This window comes from Phacochoerus africanus, chromosome 13 (genome assembly GCF_016906955.1).
Source record: "Phacochoerus africanus isolate WHEZ1 chromosome 13, ROS_Pafr_v1, whole genome shotgun sequence".
Taxonomy (NCBI): Eukaryota; Metazoa; Chordata; class Mammalia; order Artiodactyla; family Suidae; genus Phacochoerus; species Phacochoerus africanus.
The window spans coordinates 17184770-17201919 of NC_062556.1; positions in this window are offsets into that span (position 1 = coordinate 17184770).

Consider the following 17150-nt stretch of genomic DNA (forward strand, 5'->3'; position numbering starts at 1 on the left):
GTAAAAATATATCTGTCCATAGATGATATGATCTTATATGGAAAAGACCAGAAAGACTCCACAAAAATCTGTTAGAAATATTAAATTCAGCAAAGTAGCAGGATGAAAAGTCAACAGCCAAAATTCAGGTGCATTTCCATACACTAACAGGGAACAATCTGAAAAGAAAATTATAAAAATAATTCCATTTACAATAGCCTCAAAGAATAAAATTCTAAGGAGGTGGAAAACTCATATAATGAAAACATTGGTGAAGAAATGAAAGAAGACATAAATACTTGGAAACAGATTCCATGTTTATGTATTGAAAGACTTAATACTTATCGTTAAGATGTCAATACTACCCAAAAGTCATCAACAGATTCAATGCAATCCCTATTAAAAATCTCGATTTTTTTTTCCTGAAATAGAAAAACTCATCCTAACATTCATTTGGAATTTCAAAAGACCCTAAATATCCAAAACTATCTTGAAAATGAACAGAGCTGGAGGACTTAACATTTCCTATTTTCAACACTAACTATAAAGCTATAGTTCAAAACATAGTACTGGCATAAAGACAGACATATGGACCAAAGAAATGTAATAGAGAGCCCTCGCATGTACATAATTTCTGATAAGGCTGTCAAGACTATTCAATGGGGAAAGGACAGTCTTTTCAACAAATGATTCTGGGAAAACTGGATATCCACATACCAGAAAATGAAGTTGAACACTTACCTAACAGCATATTCAAAAGTTAACTCAAAATTGATAAAACACTTCAATGGAAGTCCTAATCTATAAAACTCTTAGAAGAAAACATAGAGTAAAATATCATGATGTTGGACTTGGCAGTGATTTCTTGGATAGGACAACAAAAGCACAGAAAACAAAAGAAGTAGACACCTGGACTTCATGAAGATTAAAAAATGTTGTGTATCAAAAGACACTATAAACAGAGTAAAACGGCAACCAACAAAATGGAAAAAGTTCTTGAAAATCATATATCTGATAAAGACTAATACCCAGAATATACAGAAAACCCTAAAACTCAACCAGGACTAAAACAACAAAATAAAAGAACACTCAAAAATGGGTGAAGTACAGAGTTTCCTGGCTGCTCAGAAGGTTAAGGATCCAGCATTGTTAATGCTGTGACTTGGGTTCAATCCCTGGCCAGGGAACTTCTGCATGCTGCAGGTATGGCCAAAAAAAAAAAAAAAAAAAAAAAATGGACCAAATACTTAAACAGGTATTCTTTAGAGAGAGAAGATATACAAATGGCCAGTATGACTATGAATAGATTCTCAGCATCATTAATCATTAGGGAGATGCAAGTCAAGTACAATGAGCTACTACCTCACACTCACTAGGATGGTTATTTGATAAAACAAAATAACAAATATTAAGAATATGGAGAACTTAGAACCTTGTACTCTGTTGGTGGGAAAGTAAATGGTACGGTCACTATGGGAAACCATATGGCAATTCCTCAAAAATTAAAAACAGAATTACCATATGGTGCAGCAATTCGACTTCTGGGTATATGTCCCAAATAACTGAAAGCAGAGTGTGCACACCCATGTACAACCATATTGATAGAACCATTATTCATAATACTGGGAGCAACTCAGAGGTCCATAGACAGATGAACAGATAAGTAAAACATGGTACATTCATACAACAGAACACTACATGGTCTTAAAGAAGAAGGAAATTCTGCCACATGCTACCACATGGATGAACCTTAAGGATATTATGCTATATGAAATAAGCCAGTCACAAAGACAAATACTGCATAATTCTACTTACGTGAAATACTTAGACCAGTCAAAGTCATAGAAACAGAAAGTACAACGGTGGTTGCCAGGGTTTGAGGAGGGAGGAGAATGAGGGGTTATTGTTTAATGGGTATAGAGTTTCAGTTTTACAACATGAAAAGAGTTATAAAGATGGATGGCAGTTATAGTTGCACAATATTATGAATGTCTTTAGTACCACTGAACTGTTCACTTGAAAATTGTTAAGATGGTAAATTGTATGTGTATTTTACCATAATAAAATTGTTTCAAAAAGCCATTCCAATGGTTCTTCACCTCACTCAGGGTAAAAGCCAACAAGGCCCCACATCAGTGATTCTCACCTCCTAGTGGGCATCTAAGTCATCTAGGGAGCTTTAAATAATACATATGACTGTGCTACCCCAGCCAGTTAGGTTTAAATTGGTCCAGGGTGGGGCCCAGGCAGAACCTGGTTCCTATCCAACATCATTTCCTGCTACCTTCCCCAGCCTCTACAGGTGCACTGGCCTCAAGCCCACTTCCTCCTCAGGCCTCACTTGTCACATGCCTTTCCTCCTGCTTCACTCTTCCTTGTGCTATCACTCAGTAAGTATCTGCTAAATGAATAGATTGTTCTAGTTATTACAACATGGTAAGGAAGGTATGATTTTGGAGGTATGCCCCACTAAAATATACTTCTCTAATTGGGTATTTTAAATTTCTTATCCTTTTCAGAAACTTAGCTACTGCCTATATTGAGAGACAGGTGCACTTGGAATGAATGCTGCCCTGTCCTCATCATTTTCAGAACTGGTGGGAGCGTGGTAGGATGTTTCTACTCAGTGCTTTGTGTTGTGAACAATAGTGAGAGGAAAAAGCAATCCCCAAGACAGCCAACTATAGCTAAGGATTTTCTTTGGGTCCCATGTCTTTGCCTGATTCATATATATTTTTCATTGCATGTCATAAAATGTTCATGAACGTTTATAGAAAAGTTTCAAATTATGTGTCATTGAAACATGCTCCCTGTTTCCCATAGTGTGAGGAACCCTCAGCTGTTGTATACTTCTATGGCCAGGGTTCCCTGATTGAGAAGCATTATCTTACCTACCTCCCTAACTGAATCTGAAAGCACTTAAGACCCTAAAAGTGCCAATGACTCAACCAACATAACACAGTTAATTAGATACAAGACTGGAGTTTGGCCCCCAGTCACTGGATACAGGGCTTTTTCTCCGTGTGTCTATTTTCTGCTCACAAGTACATTCAAAGTACTTTACCCCAGTAAACACTCTACATAACTGCAAACTTTCTAGCTATATTATTGCATGAGATCAACGGCAAGTGAAGGAGAGTGGCACTAGGAAAATTATCTAAAATCTCTTCATACAAATCTCCATTTTCTGATAGTGAGTTGAAATTTCTATAGAAACATTCAGCAGGAAATCAAGTTGTCTAAAATGCTCAGTAAGAGGATAGTCATGTAATGAGGCTTGTCAGCCAAGAATGAACACACAGAAGGCAAAATTCTGATTTTCAGTGGGAGAATGAGTGAATAAATTGTGGTAATACTTGGATTGTGGGATGTTTTGCTGCTTTTAAAAGCAATGAAGGAGCTCTTACTTGTTTTCAGAAGGTCATGTGAAGGGAAACCATAAGGTCATGTGAAGGGAGAAAAGGAAATTGGAGTCAGGTATGTAGGATGATACCAACTTTTATAAAATTAATCAAACAATCCTCCATGCATACTTATATGAACATGGCAAACGTTATTAAGGGGATGCACGCCAACTGTTAACATTGGTTTCATAGGAGTATGGAAATAGAGGGAAGCTGAAGGAAGGTTATCCAATTTCTCTTAAATCAGGGACTGGACTGCTTTCTCCTCAAGCAAGTTATTCTGTTTTGAGTTCCAAAAAATTGAGTGAAAATCATCTATTGGTTAAAAAATCAAAGCATTTTAACTGCCTCTTTAGGAGAAGAACAATAAACAATAATTTAATTAGGAGGACCCAGACATAAATGAAAGTCAGGAAGGCATTAATTGTCACAGGTGAATAGCTATAAATCCCCACCTGCTTATGGGGTCAGCTTGCACTAAAATAAATCAATGGTGGTGGTGGTGGGACAACATAGAGGCAATGGGGAATTAACAAGATTATACTTAGAAAGAAAAGTAATTCAGGTAAAATCAAATGAGAACTTCAGCTTCAGGTTAAGAGATGACACATCTTCTGAAGGGAGGTGTCAAAGCTACCTTCAGATTTTCTGAGAAAGAAAATGTATAAAAATTATGATACTGAGGTCAAGATTCTTTCATTCTTTAGCACATATTATTAAACACTGACTATTGGCCAGGCAGTATTCTCTGTGCAGAGATACAGTGGTGAATAAGACAAAATTCTTAGTTTCAAGGTGTGTCCATTGCAGTTTGTGATACTCATAAGCAACCAAATAGCATAATGACAGGTAGAAATAGATATTGTGGGGGAACAAAGTCAGGCTAACAAAGTGTCACAAACTAGGATGACTTGAAACAACAGAAATTCCTTCTCTCACAGTTCTGGAGGCCAGAACTCCAAAACTGAGATGTCAGGAGGGCCATGCTCTGTCTGAAGGATCTAAAGAAGAATTGTTCCTTGCTTTTTCCTAGATTCTAGTGGCAGCAGACAATACTTGGTGCTCCCTGGCTTGTAAACATGTCACTCTAATCTTTGCCTCTGCTGTTTCATGGAGTTATCTCTGCATGTGTCCTTTTCCTCCTCTTCTAAGGACGCCAGCCATATTGGGTTAAAGACCCACTTGGCTCCCATGTAACTTCATCTTAACTATTTACACCTGCAACAATCCTATCTCCCCCAATGTTCCAACATATCTTCTTAGGGGACACAACTCAACCCATAAGACAGTTTCAGAGAACTAACAGAAAAAAGAATGTAAGATAAAGACAGTGAATAGAGACAACTCTTGAAGATTTGGGCTGCTAAAAAAGAGTATAGTAATAGATCAGTTGGCAGTGGTGGGGTGGGGGGTGATGTTTAAGAGAGTTTTAATAAATAGACATTTCTCCAAGGAAGACATACAGATGGCCAATAGGCACATGAGAAGACTTCAACATAACTAAGTATGATAGAAGTACAAATCAAAACCACAATGAGGTACCACTTGACAATGGTCAGAATGGCCATCATTAGAAAGTACACAAATAATAGATGCCAGAGAGAGTATGGAGAAAAGGGAACCATTCTACACTGTTTATGGGAGTGTAAATTGGTGCAGCCACTAAGGAAAACAGTACAGAGGTTCCTCAAAAAAGATAAAAATAGAACTGCCACTTGATCCAGAAATCCAACTCCTGAGCATATATCTAGACAGAACTGTAATTTGAAAAGATACACATCCACCTATGTTCACAGCAGAAGTATTTACAATAGCCAAGACATGGAAATAAACTAAATGTCCACTGACAGATGAATGGATGTTGTCTATATATATATAATGGAATATTCCTCATCCACAAAAATGAATGAAATAATGCCATTTGCAGCAACATGGGTGATGATGAAAGGAAGAGATCATACTAATGAAATAAGTCAGAAAGAGAAAGGCAAATACCATATGATATCACTTATATGTGGAATCTAAAATAGAGCACAAATGAATTTATCTACAAAATCAAACAGACTCACAGACATATAGCGAACAGACTTGTGTTTGCCAAGGGAGAGAAGTTGGGGGGTGGGGGCAGGATTGGGAGTTTGGAATTAGCAGATACCAACTTTTACATATATATGTTTAACCAAATCACTCTGCTGTACACTAGACACTAACACAACATTGTAAACCAACTTCAATTAATACTTCAATTCATAAATTGAAATACTTCAATAATTTCTTAAAAGTTTCAATTTGTTTTTAAGATGGAAGATACTATATCAGGATTTTATACTAATGGGAATAATGTATAAAGGAAGAAATTATGGTGCAAACAGAAGAGGAGAATTGCAGGAGCAAAGACCTTTCAGAGGATAGTGGCAATGGGATCCAACACACAGGAGATTTGTCTTGAGATGGGAGCAGCATCATTTCACTCACAGGCAGAAGGAAGAATGGCAGGGCACAGACATAGGTGAGCTGGGACAGGCCCTGGAAGGAGATAAGATCATTTTATTTTGCTCCGTTTTGTTTTTCAGAAAAATGTGAAAATGAGGATTGGTGAGGGAATGTGGTAGATCTGAGCAGATGTGAGAGATGTGGAATAGCCGTTTCAGAGAGTGGGAGGGAGAAGTACCAAGACTTGAAAAGAAATAGAACTTATTTCTTAAGTTCTCTTTGGGAAAGGAAAAGGGTCAGAGTGGAAAGAGATTGAGGATGGATAAGGGGTGGGACCAGACATTAAGGACCACAGAGAAAGTCATGGCTCCTCTCCTCCCTCCCTTCTCTCTGGTCCCTCCATTATGGTTGGATTCATCCATAGCCTGGCCATAGTCTGGCTCAAGGCTGCAGGGGCTGAACAAGACTGGAAGGCAGCTGTGTCTATAATCAAACAGGCAAGAGGGTTATGTCCTGACGAGTCAAGCTGTTAAGTCACAAGCCTGCATCAAGTCTCAACAAACCCTTCTTTCTGAAGATTTCTGAGGAGAAATACAAAGAGTACAAGTTTCTAGTAAGCTTATCTCATTTGAGGTGTGTGTATGTGTGTACTCATATACTCCTCACTTAGCAAATGTATATGAAGCATTGCAGATACAACAGGGAATGAGAGAGATGTGGTCTCTGTCTTCGTGGATAATAAAAGCAGTAGGGTGGAAGCAGACAATTAAATAACTGCGTAGATTAAAGCCTGGTAATTTCTGTGATGAGGAAAGGCAGGTTCGTGAGTTTATAGACCTCATCTCCAATGACATCCCTGCCACCCTCCTTGGAGATCTGCTTGGAAGCTCAAACTGCCTGCGTTCCCAGCTAATGCTCATCTCCTCTGCTTCCTCTCAGTCATGTCTTGGTTTCCAGATTATTGGAGCCAGCTGCCTAGAACCACTTTTCATGAGATCCATGTCTCTATAATTGTGGCAGCCCTGATATCTAGGATTTTCTACCCACCAGTGCTGAACTTTCATGGGAATTCTTTTCTGAGTAGAATTCAAGGATGTGGACTGCTTCATGTGCAGTTATGGGCTCAGAGCCTCTCTCTTCCTACCTGGGAAAGCTCAGCTTGCAAAGAAGCTGAACTCCTTAGAGAAAGGGGAGTATTTTCTCCCAGGTGATTGTTTTATAAAATATAACATGATACTATCTCTCATCCCACATCCCACAGTTCCCCTTCCAAATACCCATACCAACCATACACATCCCAAGCGTGTATACACACGACATACACACACACACACAAGCACACTGGGCCTTTGGACTTTTGAAATAGCTTTCCAGATTTTTGGACAAACGATTTCTAATAATCATTCAAAAACAGCATTACAATTTTGATGTTAATATCCGTTATCTTGTAGGAATATAAGGCAATAGGAAGCATAGTGAGTGGAGAAAATGACATTTTGGTTAAATCAGGCTTCTGTATTGACAAAACTTGTGTCCTTGGAAAATTTAGGGAACTACTCTAATCTTCCTGTTTCTTGTCAGAAAGTTAGGTAATTGGTCTAAAATCAATATTCCTTAAAATGTTTTTTAGTGAAAATTAATTTTTAAGATATAAAGATTAAGTACCTAGAGGAAAAGATCCCCAAACATGGCACTACAGGGTTCTGTAGTACGAATTTACGGTGTGGGCAGTCCACCTTCACATAATTATTATTATTATTTTTTAGCTGTATCGTGGCATATAGGAGTTACTGAGCCAGGCCACCAAGATACTCCACACAGAATTCTATTTTAAGAACTCAAATTTGATCATATTTTCTCCCACTTAAAAACCATGATGATTTTTCATTGCCTGGAGCAGTGATTTTTCCAAACTTCAAAACATGTACATCCCTGCCTGTCAAAGGTATTTCTGACAGACAAATATCTCTGATATATGAATATTTATTTATTAACAAATTACATGCATGTATTGTTAAAGAATATACTATGTGCATTATAAAACATACACATGTAATTTTAAATTTTGAATGAAGAGAGGAGAGAAAATAATCAGTAATTTAAAAATATGGGTCTTCCCGTCATGGCTCAGCAGAAAAGAATCCGACTAGGAACCATGAGGTTGCAGGTTCGATCCCTGGCCTTGCTCAGTGGGTTAAGGATCGGGAGTTGCCGTGAGCTGTGGTATAGGTCACAGACCCAGCTTGGATCCTGCGTTGCTGTGGCTGTGGTGTAGGCCAGCAACTGTAGGTCTGATTAGACCCGAGCCTGGGAACCTCCATGTGCTGCGGGTGAGGCCCTATAAAAGACAAAAAAAAAAAAAAAAGAGCACTGTTAACATCACAGGGTAAATGACCCTCTAATTGGATTCATAGTTTCAAACCTCCAATTTATTGGCTGCGGTGATTATTAGTGCTATTCTGTGTTTCCAGCTCTCTGGGATAATGAAGAACTGCACTTATAGGAGTTCCTGTTATGGCTCAGTGGTTAATGAATCTGATTAGGAAACATAAGGTTGCAGGTTCGATCCCTGGTCTCGCTCAGGGGGTTAAGGCTCCAGCATTGCCGTGAGCTGTGGCGTAGGTCACAGACGCGGCTCGGATCTGGTGTTGTTGTGGCTCTGGCATAGGCCGGCGGCTACAGCTCCCATTGGACCCCTAGCCTGGGAACTTCCACATGCTGAGGGTGCAGCCCTCAAAAGACAAAAAGACAAAAAAAAAAAGGAAGAAAAAAAGCACCGCACTTCTCTTTTTTATTTATAATTGGGCCATATGACTTGCTTTGGCCAATGCGATGTGAACAGAATTATGTGCATCACTTCTGAGTAAGAGCTTTAAGAAACATTCAGTTTTCCACCTTATTGTTTTTCCTGCCCTAAAAATTATGGAAGCACTGGTTGAGATGGCACTTTTGGCCACCTGGATTGCTGAGTAGCTACAGTGAGTTTCTATTGTGACTGTACCTACAGTGAGTAGAGCTGTCCTGCTGACACCTGGAGAACATGTAGGGTGAGCAATAAATAAACTTTATTGCATTGAGCCACCAGGATTCGGGGCTTGATAGATACCTGGCATTATCTATCCTATCCTGGCTGATGTACTCAGGCAAATTGTTTATCACTTCTCTTTGTGTTTCAATTTCCTCCTCATCAAAATCAAGAGAACAATGTAACTGGCTCATAGGTTTGTTGTGGCGATAAAACAAGTTAATACATGTGAAGCATTGAGAACAATGCCTGGAACATAGTGTGTACTCTGTAAATGTTAGCTTTAATTGTTTCTATTACCAAAGCCCCTATGTCTTTATAAAAATTTAATTAGAATGATTTTTAAAGCAAGAATGATATGTGCAAACTCAAGTTAACTGGCACTCTCTTTTCAACTTATTCTAAAAGTATTGCGGACCACAGGTCATGAAGAATTCCAGATAAGCCACTGCATCTGTCTCCTAACCAAAGGATCTCGATGTGTTACAAGGAATTGAAGAACATTAATAAAAACTTGAGGCAGAATCCCTAAAGTGTCGATTTTTATGATAGCTATTTAAGAAGATATTCTTTGTTGGTATATAATATAGATATTATCATGGAGCAGAATACAATATTGATTTACTTTCTTTTAAAATTAAAGTGTGAGTATTTAATGCTAACACATATGTAATAAACTAAAACCACTGTGTACACTAAATAATATCTTCCCCTTAGTGATCTGTCCTTTGACCATACATTATCAACAACCCCCACTCCTTTGTCTTTGAAGGAATCTGGCATCTGACATATCTGGTGAAGGAAAACAAACTTCGTGGTATAAGAAAACTTGGGACAGAAAAACTGTCCACAAAGAGAAATAACCAACCAGATCTTTGCCCTCATTGATGTTTATCATATGTCCTCAGAATGGGAAGAACTTTCTAGTGTTCATTCATTTGGGGTATACTCAGATTTTTGGATATCAAAGGAATGACAGCATTTCTAGATGTAAATGTCTTACCTTTAGATTTCTGATAATTACACAAGGCAAAATATTAAAAAATTTAAAGAAATCCATAAAAATAGAAAATGAAGTCAATGAGCTTAAATCTAAATCTGTATCCATTTGGTGACTAACCCACAAAAAAAGAGGTGCTCCAATTGACATTAAAATTCAGTATTTGGGAGATAGGCTGCAGCCAAAAAGAACTGTGGGGAAAAAAATCTTACATTGTTTTCAGTAATTATGATGTTGGTAATAGTTTTGTTATTGTTCTAAAGTTGTTGTGGAAGTATAATAGGATAAAGCAAATTTTGTCAATCCCACTGTAATGCAGGACCTGGATTTCTAACATGATGAAAGGGGATACAGATGTAAGATCAAAGCAATTAAGACTCTACAGAACTAAATTTGATTTGGAATTATCAGTATGAACTTTTTTTTTGTTTTTAGTGGGTTTTTTTTGTTCTTTTTAAAGATCTTTTTTTCTATTATACTTGATTTACAGTGTTCTGTCAATTTCTGCTGCATAGCAAAGCGACCCAGTTTTACACACACACACTCTTTTTCTCACATTATCCTCCATCATGCTCCATCACAAGTGACTAGATATAGTTTCCTGTGCTACAGAGCAGGATCTCATTGCTTATCCAATCCAAGTGCAATGATTTGCATCTATTAACTCCAAACTCCCAGTCCAACCCATCCCTTCCCCTTGGAAACCACAAGCCTGTTCTCCAAATCAATGAGTTTATTTCTTTTCTATATGTAATTTCATTTGTGCCATATATTAGATTCCAGATATAAGTGATATCATATGGTATTTGTCTTTCTCCAACTTACTTCACTTACTATGAGAGCCTCTAGTTCCAACCATGTTGCTGCAAATGGCATTATTTTGTTCTTTTTTATGGCTGAATAGTATATATACCACATCTTCTTAATCCATTCATCTGTTGATTGACATTTAGGTTGCTTCCATGTCTTGGCTACTGTAAACAATGCTGCAATGAACATAGGTGTGCAGTTATCTTTTTTCAATGAAAGTTTTGTCTGGATATATGCCCAGGAGTAGGATTGTTGGTTCATATGGTAGTTATATATTAAGTTTTCTGGGGCACCTCCACACTGTTTTCCATAGTGGTTGTACTAATTTGCATTCCCACCAACAGTGCAGGAGGGTATACCCTTTTCTCCACACCCTCTCCAGCATTTGCTATTTGTTGTCTTGTTAATGATAGCCATTCTGACTGGTGTGATGTGGTACCTCATGGTAGTTTTGATTTGCATTTCTCTAATAATTAGTAATGTTGAGCATTTTTAAATGTGCCTGTTGGCCATCTGTATGTCTTCTTTAGAGAAATATCTATTCAGGTCTTTTACCCATTTTTCAGTTGGTTGTTGGTTTTTTTGCTGTTGAGTTATATAAGTTTTTTGTATATTTTAGAGATTAAGCCCTTGTCAGTTTCATTGTTTGAAATCATTTTCTCCCATTCCATAGAACTCTGAATATATTCCATGAACTTCCATATGCCGCAAGTGTGGCCGTAAAAACCAAAAAAAAGAAATTAATAAACAATAAACAACTCAGTAGCAATGACTCTCACTAGTTCCAAGATTGCGGTTTCCAGATACAGTTTTTCAATAATAGAAACCAAGATTCTCTAGAGAAATGATGATTCCAGATCTGAAACATACAAAATGAGCCAAATGATTCAAAATGATTCAAAAGCTGAATGAAGCCAAAGATATGAAAATGTATGCATTCAAAAAAAGAAACACTGCAATTAGTTAAGATAACAAATATACTTAAATTCATAACTTCATGCAGTTTTTTAAAAAAAATTCATTAGTTATCTTCAGAAACTTGTCATTTCTGAAACCTGATAAATTAAGGATGAGAATGAAACTTCTATTATTCTGCCTTTCTTTTAAGAAATATAGCTTTGGGAGTTCCCATCCTGGCTCAGTGGGTAATGAATCTGACTAGGAACCATAAGGTTGTGGGTGTGATCCATGGCCTCGCTCAGCGGGTTGAGGATCCGGCGTTGCCATTAGCTATGATGTGGGTCACAGATGCGGCTCAGATCTGGCATTGCTGTAGCTCTGGCATAGGCCGGCAGCTACAGCTCCGATTTGACCCCTGGCCTGGGGACCTCCATATGGTGCAGGTACGGCCCTAAAAAGACCAAAAAAATATATACAAAATACAAAAAAAAAGAAAGAAAGAAAAGAAAAGAAATATAGCTCCGAATGACAAAATAGTTAAGGGGAAGTTTCTCTTTCTAAAAGCATTCCTATTAATAAATGAAAAAGTAATGACTTCAAATAGCATCATACCAAAAGTACTAATTAATTAATAGAGAAACCTGTCAGTTGGTGCTACAAGGATGCTTTGAGCAAAGTCCAAACCATGGGAAACTTTACAGGACAAACAGCCTGAATGATTCAACAGATACATTGAAGGGATACATACCAAGAGATGAAGTGTAACTCATGTATTAGAAAATACTTAACGAATCCGACTAGGAACTATGAGGCAGCGGGTTAAATCCCTGGCCTTGCTCAGTGGGTTAAGGATCCAGCGTTGCCGTGAGCTGTGGTGTAGGTTGCAGACGCGGCTGGGATCCCGAGTTGCTGTGGCTCTGGCGTAGGCTGGCGGCTACAGCTCCGATCAGACCCCTAGCCTGGGAACCTCCATATGCCGTGGGAGTGGCTCATGAAAAGGCAAAAAGACAAAAAAAAAAAAAGAAAAAAAGAAAACACTTAAGAAACATTCCTACCAATCCCAATGGGTGGACCTCTTTTGAGTTCTGATTCAAGCAAGCCAATCAATCTTACGAGAAATTTGAAAACTGAGTTCCCTAAATTTAACTTATCAGCAGAAATGGGTGCCAAAATTATTCTGAGGATATAAGCCCATTACAAATTTGCAGAAATCTTGGGAGGGCATTGGACTTCCCATGATTCATGTGAGGGATGTTATAGTTCCACAGCTTTTGTCAAGGCCCTTCTACCCTACAGGTTCTGATTATCCATCAATCATCCTTCATCAACCTAAGTGACCATATAACTGACTTGTCTAGGCAGGGGCTCTGCCCCCAGGAGGCCAGAGCTGTATTCCTAACCCTGTCATTACTCACTAAGTGACTAATGATCAGTTTGTTTGGACTTCAGTCCTCCCATTTAAAAGGACAATAACTTCTTGTCCTAAAAAAAGACTATGATTCTATCCTATCTCTTGGTGTTGTGATTTGAGGTTGGGTGACCAGCAGGATGAGAGTCAAAGACAGCTCTGCAGGAGTTGTGTCCTCTCTCATTCCGCCATCCCCAGAGAGCCTTTGTCGAAGTAGAGACAGACATATGTAAGGACAGCGATGCAATTAGAGATCCCACTTCTGGTAGTTCTCCATTTTTATGGAAGCAGAGTCTCGTTCTGCATCATGGCCCTACGTGAGAGAGTAGCCTTGCTCTGCAGGAATTAAGAGGTAGAACTGTCAATCTCTGCTACCTTGTTGCTAGGCAACCCAGTGAGAGCTCCTGAGCCAGGGCCATTTATATGCCCATTCTGCTTGTCTCCATAATTATCTATTTAGGTAATTTAGTTAAAGTTTGCCTTTCACTCCTAACCCAAAGGTTTTTTGAGTTTCTAGCACAAGAGAGGAGCTAAAGATACAGCAATCAACAAGCCAGATGGCTCAAGGAATTTTCCTTTTAGACACCAAAAGATCTCTAATTTTCTGTTTATCTCCCTATATTTTCTCTAATGCCCTGCCCTAAGGATGCAAAGGAGTACGGGTTCTTCATCTCGTTTTCTCTCATCTTTCTATCTCTGTAATATTTCTTCTTCTGCAAAGTGAATAGACTGAAGTTATTAGATTCTAGGGATAATTCAGGGAAATCTTTTAGTTTCTGTCAGGGTAAGTCTTGTTATATGAATGTTATGATAATTATACTGTATTATTGGCAGACATGGGTCTATTCTAAGGTGAAAGTTCTGAATGGGAAGACAACTGGAGCAGAGACTTTCAGATGAAAAACTGAATTCAGAGGGAGAGGACAAAGGAAACTGACATTTTTTGCCATTATTTTAGAAGCTTCCAGATGTTTCTGAGGTAGCTCCCCAATAGCTGGTGTTAACTGACGCTCTCTTTTGACAAACACCAAGAACTGTAAAGTGGAATCACAGGTGAGGTGCTGCAAAGTAGCAGCAATGCAGGTTAGCATACAGGTGTTTCAAGACAATGTGAGTTTTGAAAGATGATGAGGCCTTAAGCTCTGGGAAAAGCTGGTGTGATCAGACCAAATGTAGTTTTCAGAAACTGGACCTATCTTTTATCTCTGTGCCTGCTTCCCCATGGGTTCGCCTTAGGAATAATTAAGTACCGAGAGACTCATAGCCTATGGCAGCTGTTCTAAACTGAGACAATGAAATTAGCTATAATAGCTGGGACATATCATTGTATAGTTTGGGGTAAAAACAATGCTTCCCAACCCCTTGACATCCAGGGGTACAATGCCCATCTCTCTCTATTCATGTTAGTCGGGGTTTATTCTAAACCAACAAGACTCTATTTCTCTCCTGAATATATAAATATCTCTGATGTGGCAACTCTGCTTGATGCAGACAGCTTTCCCAAACTTCAGTCTTCAAGATGGGCTTGTATTCTAGAATCTTTTCCCTCGTAAGATTTCAGAACTCTTTCTACAAACTGCTACACTCCTTCCTAGAGCTTTGTGTGCTATTAGAAGACCAAGTCAGGGGATGGAAAAGGTTTTGTTTCTTTTTTTCCTGGAGCAAGGAGTGTCTGCTCACTTTATACTTGCTTAATCAAGAGGCCTTCACCCAGGGACTCCATGAAAAACAAGAGATAGAACTCGAAGTAACATTTTTTACTTTTCCAGTTGGCACCTTCACTGCTAAAATGTGGGTCTAGGCATGGACTCACCCAGGACCCCATCACACACTCTAGGGCCAGACAGTGTACTTATGGAGGTTACATGCAAGTGGCAAGGGCAGTCCAGAAACAGCAGAGCAGGAAGCAGAGTGGGGTCCTGGCTCCCTTCCAGGCTGCAAAACTGCAAGACTTCCTTGCGGTCTTAATTCCTAGAGAATCAGATTTTTTTTTTTTTTAATTAGGAGGCTATGTTACAGCCTGCATATCTTTTTCAGAAATGAGAGAAGAGCATTCATTTGGCCTCATTATTCTCCCCTTGTTATCTCTGAGAACACATTTATAATTAGTGAACTGAAAAATAATCACTTAGAGCCAATAGGGAGTTGAAGATGTAAAGGAATTGTTTAGGACATAGTTATATTTGCAATATAATTATTTTTCCAAATTCTTCTAAGTCTCTATTTTTCCAATATATCTATATTGGACTATTCTAATTAGGCAACGGGGATCCATTATAGGTGTTGGATCTAGGAGTGGACTGGGTGAGTGTCTTTTTTTTAAGTAGCACATTTATTGTATTATACCTAACAGCTTAAAATCTCAGGAGAGTAACCTTACAGTAGCATGACCCCTGTGTGGGGAACGGGAGTCATAAACTTAGCCCTATGACTGGGAGAAGTACTTTAAACTCTTCTCTGCTTGCCCATCTGTCAGTCGGACTAGTAATACCTGTCCTACTTACTCCATGGAGAGGTAGGTATTTTCTGACCACAAATCAGGATGGATAATCCCACATGAGGGAGAGAAAGAAAGTACTGAAGTGGAACTTGCTGCAACTCAGAAAATGAATGAAACTAAGTGGGTAAAGCATTGAAGCGAAGTGATGAAGACACTAGAAGTGCTACTGCTGTTGTGGAAAATCAGGACCAGCAATGGACTAGGAAGAAGAGAAAAAAAGAATTTGCCTGTTGTTGGTCCTAGCTGGGTAGTGGGGCAAATGTGACTTCATTCAAAATAAAATGGAAAATGTCTCAAACTGCAACAAACTCAAAAACTTCGTAAACTTTGCCCAATGTGGTCCTACATCCCTCCCCAGGAGTTACCATTGACATCTGCGACTATCCTTTTAGAACATTCCTAGGCAGTTACATAGTACAAATACATAGAACTAAACACTTTAACCTTTATTGTAAGAAGACAGACTTTTAAAATAAATTGTTTTAATACTGTAAAACTGCACTCAGAATTTTAGGACCCCGTGTATCTTTTTACACCTATATTCTGAATTTTGATTATTTCCATCACTTTTTTTTCTTTTTTTTTTAATTATTTTTTTCTTTTTTGGCTGCACCCTTGGCATGCATTATTTCCCAGGCCAGGGACTGAACTCACACCACAGCAGTGACAATGCGAGATCCTTAACCTACTGCTCCACCAGGGAATTCCTCCATCATTTTAATTATAAGGATGTATTGAATAAATATTCAGGACTATCAACATTTAAATTAAAATTTTACTCACATTCAGTATTTTTTTCTAAATTGAGTTCTATTATCCATATTTTAATATATGATAAATTTTCTACAAAATGCATTATACTTTTATGTTTTGCATTTGTGATAGAAAAGTTATTGGGATCAGGTTTAACTGCTTTCCATTTCACCTTTCACCTTTACAAGCTTTTGTTCATTGATTACTTCTTGATTTATCATATTTGATAGAGTTTTGCCAAAGTGAATTTTGTTCTGTATCTCTTATTTTTACAAAATCCAATTTTCCTGTGCTAAATTCTGCAAATCCAAAATTTGTGGAGTTCCTGTCGTGAGTGAGCAGAAATGAATCTGACTAGCATCCACGAGGACGCAGGTTGGATCCCTGGCCTCGCTCAGTGGGTTCAGGATCCAGCACTGCCGTGAACTATGGTGTAGGTCACAGATATGGCTTGGATCTGGTGTTGCTGTGGCTGTGGTGTAGGCTAGCAGCTGCAGCTCTGATTCGACCCCTAGACTGGGGACCTCTATATGCCGCGGGTACAGCCCTAAAAAGACAAAAAAAAAAAATTGCCAAGATTTTACTTTTGCTATTTTGGCAATAATAAAATTCATGTTGTGCAACTTTAGCCTTTGTCAATATATTCTCTGTTGATTCTTTTCATCAGCAATGTTTGTTGTGAACTGAATAATTACTGAAGTTTGGCACAACATTGTAAATGAGGGCACAACATTGTAAGTCAACTATACTTTAATAAAAATTATATTAATTACTGAGGTTTGCATTTGATTTTCAGATCATCCATGGCATAAGTGTAGGAAATTCCCTCTCCCTTGAGTTTCAGAATGGCTCTGCTGCTTGAAGTATCCTGTTGTAGAGCTCATCCTATCTTTCTTACTTTTCATCTCCTTGAAAACCACTGCAGGTCATAGAGCAGT